This window comes from Meleagris gallopavo, chromosome 3 (genome assembly GCF_000146605.3).
Source record: "Meleagris gallopavo isolate NT-WF06-2002-E0010 breed Aviagen turkey brand Nicholas breeding stock chromosome 3, Turkey_5.1, whole genome shotgun sequence".
NCBI lineage: Eukaryota > Metazoa > Chordata > Aves > Galliformes > Phasianidae > Meleagris > Meleagris gallopavo.
The window spans coordinates 86,760,543-86,778,289 of record NC_015013.2 but is presented as its reverse complement, the minus strand read 5'-3'; positions in this window follow the sequence as shown (position 1 = coordinate 86,778,289).

Here is a 17,747-nt window from a genome sequence, read left to right as displayed (position 1 = left end):
TGCTTCAGATCCTTGGTGGTGAGCACAGGTGGACAGCATCACCCTCAGGCACTTTCATCCCAGGATGCTTTTAAAGGGATGCTTTGTGCAACATTTGCTTTCCAGGTGGATCTTTCCTCTCAGTCTGCTGTTTTGCTCTGCTTGGGAAAGCTCATAAGTGTAGGTGGAACAGATTGGAGAAGACTCAAAGCACTGGGGTGAGCTGTGTGGTTGAGGTAGCTTTTCTCCCTGTAAACATTTCATAAGGAGGGAATAGCTTCCCCATTTGGGTAGCAGATGGGATTTGGAGTTACCAGTCCCTTGTGGTACAGGTAGGATGAGCTGATTTTGTAGATCTTGTAGCTTTGGAGAGGCATTGTGAGGCTTCAGGCTGTCTAAGAGCATGCTCCTGTATTTCTTTCTCCCAGTGGAGAATCACCTGGGTTTTAATTGCTCTCAGCAATGCTCAGCAGTGAACAGAGATGATGAGAATGTGAACACTGAAATACAGACCTAAGTGCTTCTCTAAAATTCAGAAACCCAGCGGTCTCGTACATGCTTCTCATCATAATCTTCCTAAATTTCTGCTCCCTCAATGGAAGAGGCTCACAGCTGAAAGCACCCGTGCTTAGAAGACACGAATTCCCCAATCATAGTCCCTGCTGCATGTTTGCCCGTCTAAAAGGGCAATAAATGAAAGGCGCTTTGGAATGCCCAGCAGCAGAAGATCCCTTATAACTATGTGGTTATTGCTCAATAACATGGCATTGCTCAACCAGAACATGGTGGTACGAGGCAAGCCGAGAGGCTGCACACTGCCTTGTCCTGTCTGTTGGGTTCTAGCAAGCTGATGATGTTACTTCTCTCACCTGTTAGAAGTATTGTAAAAATGTCCATCTGCCCCATGGGCTAGTTTTACATTTCCAAGAGGACACTGAGGATGTCCCAGGTGTAGTAAGCTGAAGGATGAGGTGGAATACCTACGCTTGGATTGCCATTTATCTACACATGAAGACTATGACAAACAAGGCGAAGCAGTGGAAAGGGTTGAACTGAGTTCCCTTGTAGTGATTTTCTTAGGTTAAATGGGAATGTACTTGGGATTTACATCCTGTAACAACTCAATAAGATCGATGTTTCCAAAACACCTTGCACAATTTGATCTAAATCTTGATTAAACCTCTAGGTCGGTTGTCTGTAGCCTGGAGTGTGTGGTAACATGGATATTTGTTGCCTGACCTTTTGATGTTTCTCGCAGCCAACATCCAGGAGCTGATGCAGAAGGGGAAAGCCTGCTGTCACAGAGTGTAATTGGCTTGGTCTGTTTGTGCAGAGGTCATCAAAGGCTGGGATTGCTGCTCTGAGCAGATACAAATCATTCCTGTGATTTTATCTGCTTTTTTTTTTTTTCTTTTTTTTTTTTCCTATGGGGAAACTGCATCCATTTTTAAGAGAACTTTGTATTTAAGAAGTATTTATTAATACTTTAGAAATACTATTGTATTCAGCAAATAATAACCAAAGTAGCAATAGAACTAAATGCAGGATGTGAAGAAGCGCTTCCTCATTGGCTTTAATCGAGCAAAGCAGTGTACAATATGTTAAGAAAAAGGCCTTTCTTGATAATAGGCTGATAAATGGGTACTGCATTTTCTTTGTAGTGCAGTAAATTAGGAAATATTGCTTGCTAAATAGCTGGTGCAATGTAGATGAATATGTTGAAGAGTCCACCTTTTTTCTGGCTAATGCTCATCTTGCATCATCTGAACGTCTGCAGATAAAACCAGAGCGCCACAAGGCAACTTTTCAGTTGCATCTCAGCTGTCTGGTTTGGTGGACACAGGAATTGCTTCTTCAGGATGCATCAGTATTTTTTAATGTGAGGATAACTGATGCTTTTATAGCTGGGGGGAGTTGTGTTTCAAGGACGAGAGATCTTAGAAGTAAAGACAGAAATGGAAGTTCTTGCAAAGTAGGATTGTGTGTGTGTGTAAGGAAACAAGAAACAGCCTGCTGGTGAGAAATGCAAAGATACCAATTGAATAAGGCTGTTCACGTTCTGTCAAATTAAGTGTAAACTGTAATGCTTAATTGGGTTGTGGCCAGAGTGTTCCTCCCATGGCCAGATCAGAGTCCTAAAGAAAGCACCACAATTAAAAGAAACAGATGACTCTCATATCCCATCACAGATACTTTGCAACCAATGATAGCCTCCACTTATGCACCTCTGCTAATTGGAAGTCTTAAAACCCTGTAACACCTTTACAGCTTCACGTGCCCATTTTTAGAAAAGTAATTGAGTTTTGAAGTGGTTTATAGAATCATAGAATGGCTTAGTTTGGAAGGGACTGTAAAAGCAATCGAGCTCCAATCCCTGCTGTGGGCAAGGTTGCCAACCACTGAATCAGGCTGCCCCAGTTTTCAGCTCCTCCTTCTCTAAAACAAAGCTTTCCTGCACAGGCCTTTTATTCTTTCTAAACTCTCCCCAAAATAGAACACTGCCAGGAGTTATTGTTTTAAGTGTCTCTGCTAACATGATTAGAAATACCACTTATCTAACTCACTTAAAAAAGCCACCTGTTTACCTACTCAGGCATAGCTGGTGGTCTGGCTAGTTGTCTTTTTTCACTCCCACATCGTCGATTTTTATGCCAAGCCAGACAGTACACAACCATCCTACAGAAAACTAGTGAGCAAGATTTGGTGATATGTTCCTTTCTATGTTCAGATATGATGGCAAGGCTGGGGAAGGAGTCCCTGTGCGTCGTGCTTTAGCTTGACTCATATAGAGAGCAACTCTATCTTGGAGGTGTCTCAGTTGCAGCCGTATTTTTTCCCTGCTGTTGTCGCTGTGTTTGTCATTTGATGGTTTCATGTCTTTGATGTCTAGAGCTAGCTGTGTTCAGAAAAAATGAAATCTGGATGATGGCAGTGTTTTGAAACATGGGTGCTTAAAATTCCCTGAAATCACCAAGAATCACATTGTTCTGTAGATCTTTGGGTTTGACTTGGCAATCCTCTTCTTGGAAACTCTTGCCAAAGTGAGTAAAGCCTGTCTGGGCACCTATGCAGCGTGAAAGGCAGGCCGAGGACTGCTGGTCCTGCATTTCCTGGATGCTCAGAGGACTGGCAGTGTCCTGGCAGTGAAGCCATGCTTTGATTGGACTAGATGATCTTAGTGATCTTTTCCAACTTAAAATAATTCTGTGATTCTGTGATGTTCAGGTTACCTCCCAGGGGACTTACCATCTGCTTCAGCAGCAGATTCACAAGTGGCAACTCTGTTCTTGGCCAAGAGAGCAGAAACAAAGCTCTGTTGGCTTTTCCTGGAACTGTTCTTTTTAGTTTTCCTTCAATATGGTTTACCACCACACTTGAAGACGTATGAAGCAGCTGTGGATTTACATGGCTTGTCTGTAATGTTCCTTGAAGTAGCAGCTGTGGTTCATCACCTGCAATGCTCATGTTTGGGGAGAGAGCAGTGCTTTGCATAGTAATTCCTTCAGGCTTCAATATTACCTGCAGCAGCAGCAATGTTGAATCAGTTAGATAGATGCCCTTTTTGCTCTAGATGAGATTTCCAAAAATGGCACTGCTTATTGCCCCAGAATGTCCTTGCAAAAGTATGTGTAAAGAGCATCAGTGGTATCACTGCTCTCCTGAGTAGACCCTAACACTATATTTGGATGGAGAGGATTGACATAATGTGCCTTCCTACATGGAACTGAGCTGAAAACGACCGTATTTGGCTTTCAGTGCTAGCTAGTCATGCCTTAAAGCAAATTTTGCTGAAGGCGTATTTTCTCAGCTTTATAGTTTTCCCCATTCCAACTCTTGCTTTGACGTGTGGTTTCTTCTGCATAGTATAAAGGATTGGTGGTGTGGGAATGTGGCCTTGAGGAGCTACCTAGACCAGTGTGTTAGAAACCAATTTGGAGTTGTTATAGTTAAGCAAATAGTGGAGCAGGAATTTTTAGTGGTGGGAGGTGGATTAAGTGATGAGGCATCTCCATATCTTAATGCCTCTTGCTCTTAATTCGCCCAGCTCAAGCAAGGGTTGACGGTGGTATGAATTATGGAGAACATAAAAGGTGATGAGTGTGAAAGTCCTTTCAAACTTACAGAGATATGTTGTTGATGATGGTCCCTGGCTGGTGTTGACAGCGTACTGACTCCTATTGATGCACTGACCCATCCATCTTCATAACCAATTCCGTCTCCATGCTCTTGGGTACTTGTTCACTGCCCTCTCCCTGCTTTTTCTATGCATTCGTAGAATCACAGAATGGCTTAGGTTGGAGGAGATCTTAAAGATCATCTAGTTCTAAACTCCCTGGGCAGGGTTGCCAACTACTTGATCAGGCTGCCCGGGATCCCATCCAACCTGGTCTCTTGAATGCCTCCAGAGATTTACTTGATCAGGCTTCCCGGGATCCCATCCAACCTGGTCTTGAATGCCTCCAGAGATTTCGTGGGTCTGATGCCATGTGATGAGGAGAGTGGATGGGATCTGTTTGGGGAGGGCCATGGCAGCTGGGCATGGGCTCTTGAAAGCCTCATATATGGACAGACATCTCTTGCAGCAAAGAAGCTGTATTTGCCTTTTCAGCTTTGCTATTTTTCACCTCCTTATACTTCTAAAAGTCCAGGCAGCTGAGTTGTTTCCAGCTCTTCGATTCTTTGCACTTGAGATCTGAACAGAGTGAGCACTTGGGGAGGGCAGTTTTTCTGCAAGGAGAATTTAGGGCAAAAGCGTACTGTGCTCCGTGTCCCAGGCTGTCCCAGTGTTTCCCAGAGGCTACAAAGGTCCAGAGAGATCACTCCGTGCTGGGTACTCCAGCAGGTCCTCCCTGGTGACATCATTCTATTGGCCTGACCCATGACTCACTTGTCTAGGTGATGCAAGGAAGAGATTAGCTGGGCTAAGCCTGCACTTGGATTTGTGTCTGGGTAGGAACACTGAGCATCGGCTTTGGAATTCAGACTAATCTTGTGTGATTGAGTAGTTTTCTTTCTCCTTGTTTTTGACTGCTCATCGGTGCTTTCAGATAGAGGCCTGATGAGTGGAAAATTGAGTTTATATCAATGTATAAGAATACACATGCATGCGTGCAACTGTGCATAAATACAGTGATTGTCCCACTTTGCTCTGTGCTGGTGTGGTCTCACTTCTAGCACTGTGTGCAGTTTTGGGCACCGCAATATATGAAAGACGTAAAACTATTAGAGAGCATTCAGAGGAGGGCTACGAAGGCGGTGAAGGATCTGGAGGGCAAGGTGTGTGAGGAGCAGCTGAGGTCCCTTGATTTGTTCAGAGCAGAGGAGACTGAGGAGAGGCCTCATGGCAGCCTACAGCTCCTCACAGGGAGTGGGAGGGCAGTGCTGAGCTCTGCTCTCTGGTGACTGGGACAGGATCCAAGGGAATGGCATGGAGCTGTGTCGGGAGAGGGTAAGGCTGGGGATTAGGAAGAAGCTCTTCTTTAGAGAGTGCTGGGCACAGAACAGGCTACCCAGGACAGTTGGTTATAGCCCCAAGCTGCTAGAGTTCAAGGAGCATTTGGACAAAGCTCTGAGATGTAGGGTTTAGGTTTTGGGTGGTCCTATGTGGAGCCAGGAGTTGGACTCAATAATCCTTATGAGCCTCTTCGAATTCAGGGTGGTTCTATGATTCTGTACATTGGTTTGCTTAAACTATTGGAAGCATAACTTCCATGTGTTGATGCTTTTGTTGTGTTCTGGTCCTTGTTCAGTCCTTACGTTTCCTCCTCATGCCTCTCTGTTCTTGTCAAGTGTCACTACTGAACTTCAGAAAGGCTGTTTTCCATTTGGATACTGGCTTTGTCTTTAGGGTCACTAAGGATTGGGCACACTGCTTGTCCAAAGGCATATATGAGGACATCGATCTAGTGATGTGGATTTGGGTTGCTCCTCTCCCAGCGTACCTTTCCATACCTTCATTCCACATTGTGGTTATTCAGCCATAACAATGCTCTATAGGATTCTGCTGAGTGTATAGAAGGGGAAAATAAGGTGTTTTGGTTGCTGTCCTGGCTGTCAGCACGTGAATACTGTGGTGACCCAAAAAAAGCAAATATGATGTGAATCCACAACTTCATTACTGGGGATGACCTGAGGTTTAGTTTTCAGTACAGCATCTATCTTACATCAGCGGAGCAGCCTTACTGGGCTATTAGCATATTTTGTGGTTTCTCAAACCAGTTCTTTGATTAATGTTGAAGCAGTGAGTTAATTTTAAGTGTGATTTCACTCATGTGGTGATTTTCAATCTGTTAATTGGATTGGCTTCACCTCCAGTCACATCTCTCATTTTTGCTCTGAATCTCAAAGCTTACATTGCTGCTGGTGAACAAGATAACCACAGCAGTGTTTTGAGTAGCAAACCTCCCTTGAAAGGACAACTTTGTTTGAATGTACATTGATACTGTATGTTGGGTTGGGTGGTTCATTGGGTTGCTGTCTTCATCTCTTCAGCACTGAAAGAATTGCCACTCTCAGCTTCTTCAGTTGTCTTCCTTGAGAAATGTCATCTCCATGTGACTGGTCCCTGATCTTCCCCTAGAAAGTAGGAAGATGTTCTCCCACATATCAGCGTGGTTTGGGTTGGCACTGTAGAGTGTGCAACTAGAGGGAACGTTCTCCATCCTTAAATGTGAGCACTGGTCTCATTTCTTGAGCTTTGGGGGTGTTCCTCAGACAGCTGAAACTTGAATGGTAAGGAAGGATTTATCTTTGCTTTGAGATGTGAGAAGATACAGAGACACAGTTGTGACTGTTGAACAGCTGAAGAACAGCTCTTGGATGTTTGTCCTTTTCAGAAATTAGCTTAATTTTTACCATCTGTTAAGAGACTGATGACAGCTTTCCTGGGTAGGTGTTTGAACCCAGTGCTGGTACCTGGCAGTGCATGAACTGTGGAAATGCAGCATTGATCCCTCTCCACACTCTCCTATAGCATTGTAAATCTACTGGTGACTGCTATCATGTACTGTCCAGTTTCTCAGAGTCCTATTTTGCAGCTCAGGTACGATAGAGAAAAGATGGTACTGTCTTTGCTCTCCCTACAAGCATCCCAACTTCAGGTTGAGATGCTATGGCATGACTGACAATGTAGCCTTTTTTGTTTATGCATTTACATTTTTTTTAAAGAAGAGGAGGGATTGTATTTTTTTTTTTTAATTAGTTGACCTAGAGTTTGCAGAAAACGAGCATCCAAAATCAAGAGTGTCTTGGAAGTGAAGACGTTTGTGCACTACCTTAACTTATGCATTGAGCTGCCAATGAATCTGTCCGGTGCCAAGCAGGATTTTTTGGCAGCTCTAGCTTCAGTCTCTGGTTTTCAGGGCACATCAGCACATTCTGAGCTAGCTGCATCTATAGGCTTAACACTTTGCCAGTTCTGAATTTTTTTTCTGTACATATTAAAACACCTTCTCTACATACGGACAGGTTTCTGTGCTGTTTTAGGATGGCAGCCAGCATTTCTGCAGCTGTGTTGAGCATTCTGTGAGGCTTCTGCAGGAGAGGCAAATCCAGATGTCCTTCTATTTAAGCAGAGAAGAAGGAGCTGTTGTGAGTTACGTCTGCATTTAGAGATTCTAAAGGTGATGGTACTTATCTTCTAGCCAAATGGTGGCAGCTGTCTGACCTGTTTGCAAATTCAAGGTTGTTTTATGGAGTGGTGATACGGATCTTTCTCTCCCTTTCTTACTCTAAGAATGGTAATAGTTGTGAGTGGTTACTTAAAAGTTGTGGATCACAAGGGAGAATAAATTATTGAATGCAGATATGGAATGGGATTTTGTTGGCAGCCACAGAGTAGAGTGAAGAGAGTCAGGCACTGATTGCATAGTAGTCTCTAGAATCCAAACATTTCTGATCCAGCATCAAACTCTAGAAAGCATTTTTGCATTTGATGATGGTTTGACGGTTTGCTGTTTTAAGGCAGTTATGCAGGTTGACTCGTCATCAATCCTTGTGTTCCCAAGTGCATGATTACTCACGATGATCTAGTGTGGCTTAAGCCAGAACGACTCATCTTGGCAACTTCAAGCAGTGATCCGTGAACTATGTTGTGAATTCAAAGAAATTGAAAAGATAATAGTTCCAACACCTCTGCCATGGGCTGGTTGCCACCCACCAGATCAGGATGCCCAGGGTCCCATCCAGTCTGGCCCTTAACACCTTCAGAGATGGGGCATCCACAGCTTCTCTGGGTGGCCTGTTTTAGTGCCTTGTCACTCTGAGTAATTTCTTTATAATGTTTAATCTGAATCTTCCCTCTTTTAATTTAAAACCTTTTTCTCTTGACCTATCACTACACTCCCTGATAAGGAGTGGAAAAGGTCCCTTTGAAGGACCTTTTACAGGTCCCCGTCCAGCTTTCTTGGGGTCCCCTCTAGATGCTGAAAGACCTCTGGATGTCTCCAGGGATGGGGCATCCACCACCTCTCTGGGCATCACCTTTCAGTACCTCACCACCTTGTTTGCAAAAAAAAAACCCTTAACTACTATTTATTGGCCACTGATCACCATACTCCAGTCAGCACTAGAAGTGTCATGATCAACCAAAATGGGGATAGAACCCTTTTAAGAAGAGCACAGCACCAGCTTCTCCAATTTCTTTTTGTTCTCACATGCACACCCTCATGCATAGCACCTCTCACAAAGGGCTCAAATTATTTTCTGTGCTGTATATTTGCAGCAAATTCTGCAAACTCTGCTGTAGGTAATCATAATGAAAGGAAACCACTGGAGTTTACTGTCTAAATTAGTGTGTAATTACATATGGTAAAAGAGGAATAGAGCTGTGGAGTGGAATCTATAGGCTGATGTGATATTTGCAATATGCTGTAATCATTTTATTTTGTAATCTCATTATACAAAAACAAGGGGGGGGGGAAGTTGGGTAGTAATCAGAGTAGCTGAGTCATGGTATTGATAGGATAAACAATTCACTCCCTTGAAAAAATGAGCATGTTTTGAAATTGCCTTTGAGAGTTAATATTTAGTATTTACAGGACTGAAAGCTGATGGACTTTCTATTATGTCATAATTAATCTTGACGCTGAAGAGTTTTCTGCCTCTGTCACGTAGTTAAATCAAATGTGATAATATTGTTGTAGGGTTTATTAAGTATTGTCAACGTGTTAGCCAAGGAGAAGTTCACTGGCAGAAATCTGTGCCATGAAGCCACCTATAATTTGCCCATGTTTCTGCCAGTAGCATGTCCTTCTAATGAAAGGAAAATCAAAATCTCAGCTTCTGAAAAATCATGACCTGGTAAAACTAGTGTTGACTTTTTTGTCTTTTCCAGTTAAATCCTTCAATGGCATTTTTGCCCTTTTTCTTGCTGCTGCATTTCTGATGGAACGCTGAGCTTTGGTTCAAAAAACATCCCTGTGTTGTCTAAAAAAACTCTAGATTGGGTGACTTTGGTTAAAGTAAAGATGCAGTTACCCCATAAAATGCACACGTCCAGCAGATCTTTAGGTAATTTAATAGCTCGTTAGGAAAAAGTTCTTCTCGGAAAGAGTGATGATGTATTGGAACAGGTTGGCCAGGGAAGTGGTGGAGTCATTGTACCTGGAGATTTTCAAGAAAAGGAACTGAGGGACATGGTTTAGTGGGCATGATGGGGATGTGTTGATGTTTGGACTTGATGATCTTGGAGGTCTTTTCCCACATTTATGATTCAATGATTGTAGCTTTATTGCCAGCACCTACGCTCTCATTACTGAGCAGGAATGTCTGCTGCAGGATTCCTTTGTTCCTGAGCGCATGTAATTGTTAGAATTCTTGAGTCCCACTGCTCCTTTGACAACCTTGGAGTTTTGCTGCCTGTGAAAAGAACTGCAGTGTCAGAGGCAGGGAGAGGACAAGGCTCAGAGGTTTCAGACAGGAACACCTGCGCTATTCCATTTTGGTTGGCAAGTTTGGAACTGTTAGAGTAGTATGGTTAGATTGTGGTTGGACTTGGTGGTCTTTAAGGTCTTTTCCAAACTGAGCAATTCTATGATTCTTACTATTTAGTGGTATTTTTATACCTTGTTTGACTAAATTTCTTTTCTTTTTTTTTATCAGCCAACAAATTGGATATCTTTTAATTGGGGTTTATGATAAGGCAGTTTAAGATAACTTCATGGTTGCATCTACCACGGGTGGTCACATTCTTGACCATTTTTGTCTAGATCATCACGCTTTTTGGGCTGGCGTGTCTTACGGGAAGAAACTGGGCTGTTAAAAGTGCATTAATTCACCAGATGTTTGTTCATCCACTTGTGCTTAAACGTGTCCTCAGTAGTGCCAAGCTGGAAGCATTATTATTGCAGCAATAAAAAAGCTCTTTGTTGAAAAGATGACTTGGTTTGCTCGGCATTTTCTGGTTTTCTTATGGACAGAGGTTCCTCGCTTGTGGTCTTGCTGGTTCTCAGCTTTCAAAAGAGTACTCCTAACATGGAAATACATCCCTTGCATTATCCTTTCACCACATGTAGTCTAATGCTGTGTATTAAAAATGACGCAGAACTTGAGTCAGTTTTTAAATACTATAGCTCCTTGCCAGCCCTGCACTCAGTGTGGAGGAGGCAGCTCTTGGCAGTTGTGCATCAGGACAGCTGTTTGGACTGGATGCTGTTTTATGAACTCCTTTGCTTTTGGCTAGCAGCAGGACATGCTCTGCAAGCTTCGTTTTGCTCAGCCACCCGCAATGCGCTCAGACCGGTGCTGCTCTTCGTGTCAGAGGCATTTTATCCTGTCCAGTTGAGTGATTGGGGAGATGCTCCAAGCTGGCCATGCAGCTGCAGCCACCATCCAACTGGATGACTGGATATCTAATAGCCTCTATGAGCCAACAAGTACTGTCCACACTCAGTCACTGGCAGAGTGCACAACAGTGTCTTGTCTCTTTAACTTTCTGCTTGTGTCTCACAACTTGGCCACCGCTCCCTTGCAGTTGGACACAACATAAATTTATATACAGAAGGAAAGAACCCAACTCCTCTGGGAGTTCTGAGGCTGTGGATTTCACTCTTTCTGAGCAAATTTTTGGTTTGCAGGCATCTAACCGCTGCCCAGTCTTCCCTTTGTGCTCAGTGGAGATGTCTGGGCAAATAGCCTTGTTTTCTTGGATCTTTGCCCAAAGTAATTCATGGGCCTCCGGGGTGTCTGGGAAAGAGAAGCTGGAAACAACTACCCAAAGTTTCACTACCCAAAAGCTGGAGAAATGCTGTTGTTTTGGGACTGCTGTGATTATGTGCAAGCATGCTTTGGTGTTTATCTCGTACTGCAGTGGCTGGAGTGTTTTTGTTCTGATCTCATCACCTGGAGCTGGTGTGCCTGTCTTTAATATCAGTCATCACATACTGTTTTCATCTGAATTTTGCTCTTCCAGTTGAGATGTGGTGTTGAGGTTTTCTGACCCTTGACATGTGAGTGCTTTCGTAGCAGGACAGGCATTAGTCAAGCTGTTGGTGTCAGCTCACAGCATTGGTGTTTTCTTCTATTGGAGCCCCATTTGAGACTTTTCTGGTCTTTGGGTAGGCTAAGAGCTGTACTCTTGGCTCTATGAAGCGGATGTCTATAGGGCAGCTTTTGAAATAGTCTCATTTTATAAACAAGTCAAAACATGACTGAGCTCTGAAATGCCATTGGGAACCTAATCTATGCAAGTGTACTGATGACATAACAACAGAAACCCAAAATTTAAACTTTTGAGCTATCTGGCTTTTCTCTGTCAACTGGGTGGGCTACTGACCTCCATTTCTTCTCCAAACTGTCGAGTTTAGAGTAGTTAAAGTGTTCACCCTGATGGTTGTCACAGTGCCAAGAATGATCTTGTGGTAAAAACACAAGCAGAAGCAGTCTAATGAATATTTCTTTAGGTCTGAAGAAAGAAACTTTTTATGATGTTGTCTGTCTGTTTGCTCCTGTTTTGTTGGGTAGTCCTATATGCCAAGATGGGGAAGGTGGTTCATTTTGTCTCCTCTATCTACAGAAGACAACTCCAGGGGGTCCTCCTGTTTTTTCATCCGTGGAACAGGTCTCCCGTTGAGATCAAGGGAGTTCTGGTGTGATAAGGTATGCACGAAGTATATTCTCATTTCACCCCACACTTCCAATCTGAGCTAGAGAATAACCAGAGACCTCTGCAGCATCCTTCAGTAATACATGAGTTTGGAAAATGAAGATGTCCTTTATAGACTGCAGTTTCCAGGCCACAAATGTGTAAGATCTAAGCCTTAATCACAGTTCGTGGAAGTTTTAAATAAGTATCTCAGTCTTTTTGACTTCTTGTAAGTTACTTCAGCTTTAAGGGTATCGGATTGAACTGGGACTCCACGTTGCTATGAAATTTTCTGTTCACCTTTGAAAACTTCTGCTCTCCTTCCACCTTACCTTCTATTTGTATTGCTGTATGGTATTTGCTGATACTTCACTGTAATGCCAAGTAAAGTTGAAGGACCAGCACAGGAAACACGGTTCCTATGAAAAATGTGGCAGGATGGATGTCACCACATTCCGATGGATGTCATCATTAAAATCATTGCTGTGTCTCTGCTAACTAGTAAGAAGTGTAGTGGGTTTTTGGAGGATGCAGTGTATTTGTATTTGTAATGTATTTATTTGTGTTGTACAATTAAAGCATGATATAATGATGCAGAATAAGGGGTGAATACTCTCCTGGTTTTATCAGTATTCCATATAATGACATGATAAAACAGGCAGTTGGGTGCAGAGACCCAGTGTGCCGTGGAGCTGTGTTTCCTAGTTTTCTCCAGCAGTCTCATGTGAGGTCTGACTCTCCAAGAGGAAGATACACTGGGATGTAGTTCATTTCTTAGGAGCTTCCACATGATTTCTGATCCTGGGTGATGGGGAAAGAGTCTCTTCCAGGAGGCCAATCATGGAGAGCCTGCTAATAAAGGCTCAAACTGACTCTCTCATATAGTTTTATTTTTGGTTCATTTGATTTATAATTCTTAATTATTCTTTATTATCTTACATTCCTTTTAATAAATTAGTTTCTCCTGTCTCAATTGGGTTTCTTCCTCTTTCTTTCACTCTCTTCTCCCCATGGGAGGAAGGGTTGCTGTGTGATTAACTCTTAACAAACTGCAACTCAAGTCCAATTCACTGTGCATAGAACTGAGCTGGAGGCAAAGTTGCTGTCACTTTTTGAAGTTTGTCCTTGAGTCCAGGATGCATATGTAAGAGCTGATAATTTACTGGCTCCAAGCATCAGAGCTGTCCTGCTTATGGGATTCCTCATACAACCTCAGCAACATCTTGCTGTACCTGTGTTGGCATTATTTCCTGTTGAAAATTACCATGTTTGGAAATTACCATGGAGCTTGTAGGGCAGTACTTTGCTGGAAAAGAGATGTCTATACAGATGTGGATTGGTTCCTGTGCCAGTGGAAACTGTGGAGTATCAAGGAGAGATTCCATCCAACTCCTTACAGATCTCCACGATGTTTTTCTACTCATGGTTCTCCTTGGAATCTAGTTCTCCTATCACAAGCAAGGATCCTGCCCATAAAACTGTTCTGGCTGCTCTAGGAGGAGCCTAGACATGTCTGGATAGCATTTTCCTGCCCAGGGTTTGTGTTCTGGTGTTACTTTTGTATACATGCCCTTGCACATCTAAATTCTCTTCTACAGAAATATTCTGTCAAGATTTTATTTTTCCCTGTGTTTGATGATCAACTTGTGAACTTCAGAAATGATTGATTGAATGAGACGTAGCTCTGACTGTGGTTTTTTGTGTATGAACGAGCCTGTGGTGTGGGAGAAGTTGGAAGGAAAACTGGATGTATTGCTCATAATGGCAGCAAGTTCTTTTAAGCTGGGAACCTGCTGTCCTCCTCTCACTCCAGTTTCTCAGGTGTGACAGACTTGAATGCCATAAACCTCTCTCACTGCACGTGACATGTGGATGTGACGTGATAACTATCTTTTTGGAAAATGCAAAGAACTGTGTGTTACTGAAAGGAAAATACTACTGATACTGCATAACTAGAAAATTCAGCTGTGGTTTTCTTTTTTTTCTTCTTTTTTTTTTTTTTTTCCTAGAAGGTAGAGAATTTACTGCGCAGTTAATGTGCTAAAAGAAAACTGTAATAAATTTGTCTCTGTAGCCAACCATACTTGTACTACAGAAATGCTCATATTTATGAGAGTGGTCAAACATCCAATAGTGCCCAGAGATGTATGGCAGTGTTTACAATGGACCATAGCACCGTATGATTTATCACAGTGCACTACATAGCAAGCTATAATGTGCCTTGTAATTAGTGTAATGTACCCTGTAATAGCTGTGAAATAAATTCTGTGCTGAAACTTTCAGCCCCAAAACACAGAATCTGCTACCAAACCCGTGAAAAAATAGGGATAAAATAATCTAATACCTAAAAGGTCTTGATGTAAAGTTCGTAGGAAGTGCATGCAGTCCACAGATTTCATGGCTCGGGGCAAAATGTCTGTTAGCTTTGAATAATGCCCTTTTTCCTTTCATTAAAATGGGTTTTCTTTGCCTCCAATGGTTGTTCTTCCCGTGCCAACTCTTCCCAAGAAATACGGGTAGCTGTGGTGGGCTGTATATAAAGTAGGGCTGGCCAATACTCACTGATGGATTAATCAGCCAAAGCACATCTCTGCTTGCAAGCTCCTAGTGTTCTTCTTCTTAGCACTTGATAATTTTAGAGAGAGTGCTAGTGAAAATCCCATTTTGAAGCTTTCGAGTCTTCTTGTACTTATCTTTCTTACTGCTAATATTAAAGTATTCTACAAAATATTCTTTATGGAGCTCCTATAGGACTGTCAAGCACTAATGTTCTTAGTTCATAGATGAAGGAAGTGGCTTCCAAATGGCTTTGCTGTTGTTGAGAAAGACTTAACTCAGACCTTTGGGCATTGCTTTCCATAAGAGGTGCCCTGTGATTTTCCTAGTTGATGGGATGGAACGTATTGCATTACTTGCTGTCTTTTTAGTATAAGTGCTTATTTTAGTATTTTTTTTAAGGAAGTTTATTATTCAGAGCCCTATCAGGTGGAAATGCGGAGCAATTTCACTTGTGGGGCTTGTTGTGACTATTTTTTCTACTTTTTTGTTTTTCTCACCCGGTGTGCCTTTCACTCTATAGATCATGAGTGTTTGATTGAGGGTGGAAGAGTCAAATCAAAGCAAATTTATTTTATCTGTCAGGCTTCCTCTTTGTAATACTCTTTTCTGCGTAAAAGATGACACGAAATCAATCTCTGGGATACCTTAGCCATTCAGTTTGTGGCTGCTTTTGTTCAATGATGGTTATTTTTTATTTGGTTGCATTTTAGTCCTTTATGTATTTTTAAATACATCATCAAATACCCATACTTAGGAGGAGATCCTCCTTTCGTTTGAAGGTCTGAGTACAGATGTGCATTCATCTTTCCTTTTTCTAACCATTTGTGCTCACGTTGTACTGCTTTTTAAGACAGGGATGCCAAAGGAAGGGGTTCAGTGGCAGTCAAGAATGAAGAACAAGGATGTTATACTGCAGAATGGGAGGAAGCTTCTATGTTCTTTTTCAAGCAATAAATTTGTGAAATCCTCCCAATGTCTTTTAGTTTGTGCTCTGATTCTATAACTTTTCTTTCCCATTTTGCTGCTCTTCTTTTGCCTTTTCAGATTCTCCGTGCTCTTTGTGATGGATTGTGAAAGCAAATGCAGGGTTGTAAGTGAAATGAACCGAAACACGAATTCTTAAAACGACTGTTCCACTGATGTAATTCATTTTTTTTTTTCCCCTGCATGTTTTAATTCAGTACAAGTTTTTCCAAACTATCATTTTTTAATCTTATGAGACTCTTTGAGACTCTTTATATTTGTAGAGTTTCTAATTCAGGAGAAATAAAAGTATGGATATCACTGCAATTCAGACCTGTACTAAGTGACGCATCTCTTTTTTTTTTTTAATACTCAGAACTTTGCAGGACCTTGTAATTTGCTTCCACACAATAAGTATTAAACAGTAATTCTATGATTTAAAGTATTGATTTGCTAAAGTTGGGGGATGTGTTTTTCATTCAGAGAGCACTGGAAAAGAGTCTGATGTGATGGTAAAGGGTGATGAATGGGAGGACCCAGAGTGAAAGTGCACCTCACCAGTAAGAAGACACAGAGGCCGATATTTTAATGCCCCATTGGTTTACTGTCATTCTTTGGATAAGAGACCAAAACAGTGAATTTTAAAGCCAAACACCGTGAGGGACCTAACTATGAATCTGAATGTGAATTGACAGTGTTGTTCCAGACATGATAAGCCACATTCTCCTCTAATAAAGCATAACAGGCAGCTTCAAGGAAGTAATTCCCCTCTATTTGGCACTTGTGAGACTGCATTTGCTCACTGTGTCTGGTTTGAGACTCCTCACTGTAATAAAGGACACCAGTATGTTGAAGCACCTTCAGGAGAGGACATTGGGTTTTCTGGATGTACAAGAAGAGACAGGAAGAACTTGATTTGTTCAACCTGAAGAGGGCTTGTCAAAGAGGAAAAAAAAAACACAATAGTTTTTGACTGGTCAAATGGTGAAGAATGTCCTGGTCAAATGGTGAGATACTTGAAGATATTCTTTGAGATACTTGAAACTTTCTAGCTGAGGAACTGGCGGGACTTATTGACAGGTGTTTAAACTAGGTATGAAGGGGGAAGGGGACAAAATGACGACCACTGGGACTGAGGGGCCAGTTCGAGGCTCCAAACAGGACTTGATGGGTGGAGACAGTGGAGTTCAAAGGCTTGGAGAGAGGTGGAGGGATGCTGCTTCTCTTAAGTGCCTGTATACTAATGCGCGTAGCATGGGGAATAAACAGGAAGAGCTGGAGTTCTGCGTGCGGTCGCGAGGTCATGATCTCATTGCGATCACGGAGACGTGGTGGGACAGCTCGCATGACTGGAATGTTGTCATGGAGGGCTATGTGCTTTTTAGGAAAGATCGGCTGGCTAGGCGGGGTGGTGGAGTTGCTTTTTATGTGAGAGAGCAGCTAGAATGTATTGAAATTCACTTGGGGGAGAGTGATGTAGCAGTGGAGAGCTTATGGGTGAGAATCAAGGGGCAGGCTGGTAAGGGTGACACTGTTGTGGGTGTGTACTACAGGCCCCCTGATCAGGATGAGGAGGCTGATGAGGCCTTCCAAAAGCAACTGGATGTAGCGTCACGTTCCCAGGCACTGGTGCTTATGGGGGATTTCAATTATCCAGATATTTGCTGGATGACCAACATAGCCAGGCATGCACGGTCCAGACGGTTCTTGCAGTGTGTTGAAGACAACTTTCTGATGCAGGTGGTGGAGGAACCGACGCAGGGAGGGGTGTTACTGGACCTTATTTTCACCAACAGGGATGGACTTGTTAAGGAAGTAAAGGTAGGGGGCAGTTTGGGTTGTAGTGATCATGAGATGGTGGAGTTCAAGATCCTGAGCGGAAGAAGCAAAGCAATAAGTAGGATTGCTACCCTGGACTTTAGGAGAGCCAACTTCGATCTCTTCCGGGACCTACTTGGAGCTATCCCGTGGGCTCGGGTGTTAGAAGGTAAGGGGGCCTCTGAGAGCTGGTCAGCATTTAAACAGCTCTTCTTCCAAGCTCAGGATCGGTGCGTCCCTGTGAGCAAGAAATCGGGAAAAGGTGGCAGGAAACCTTTGTGGATGAGCAAGGAGCTCATGCGCAAGCTCAAAGGAAAAAAGAAGGCCCATGAAATGTGGAAAAAGG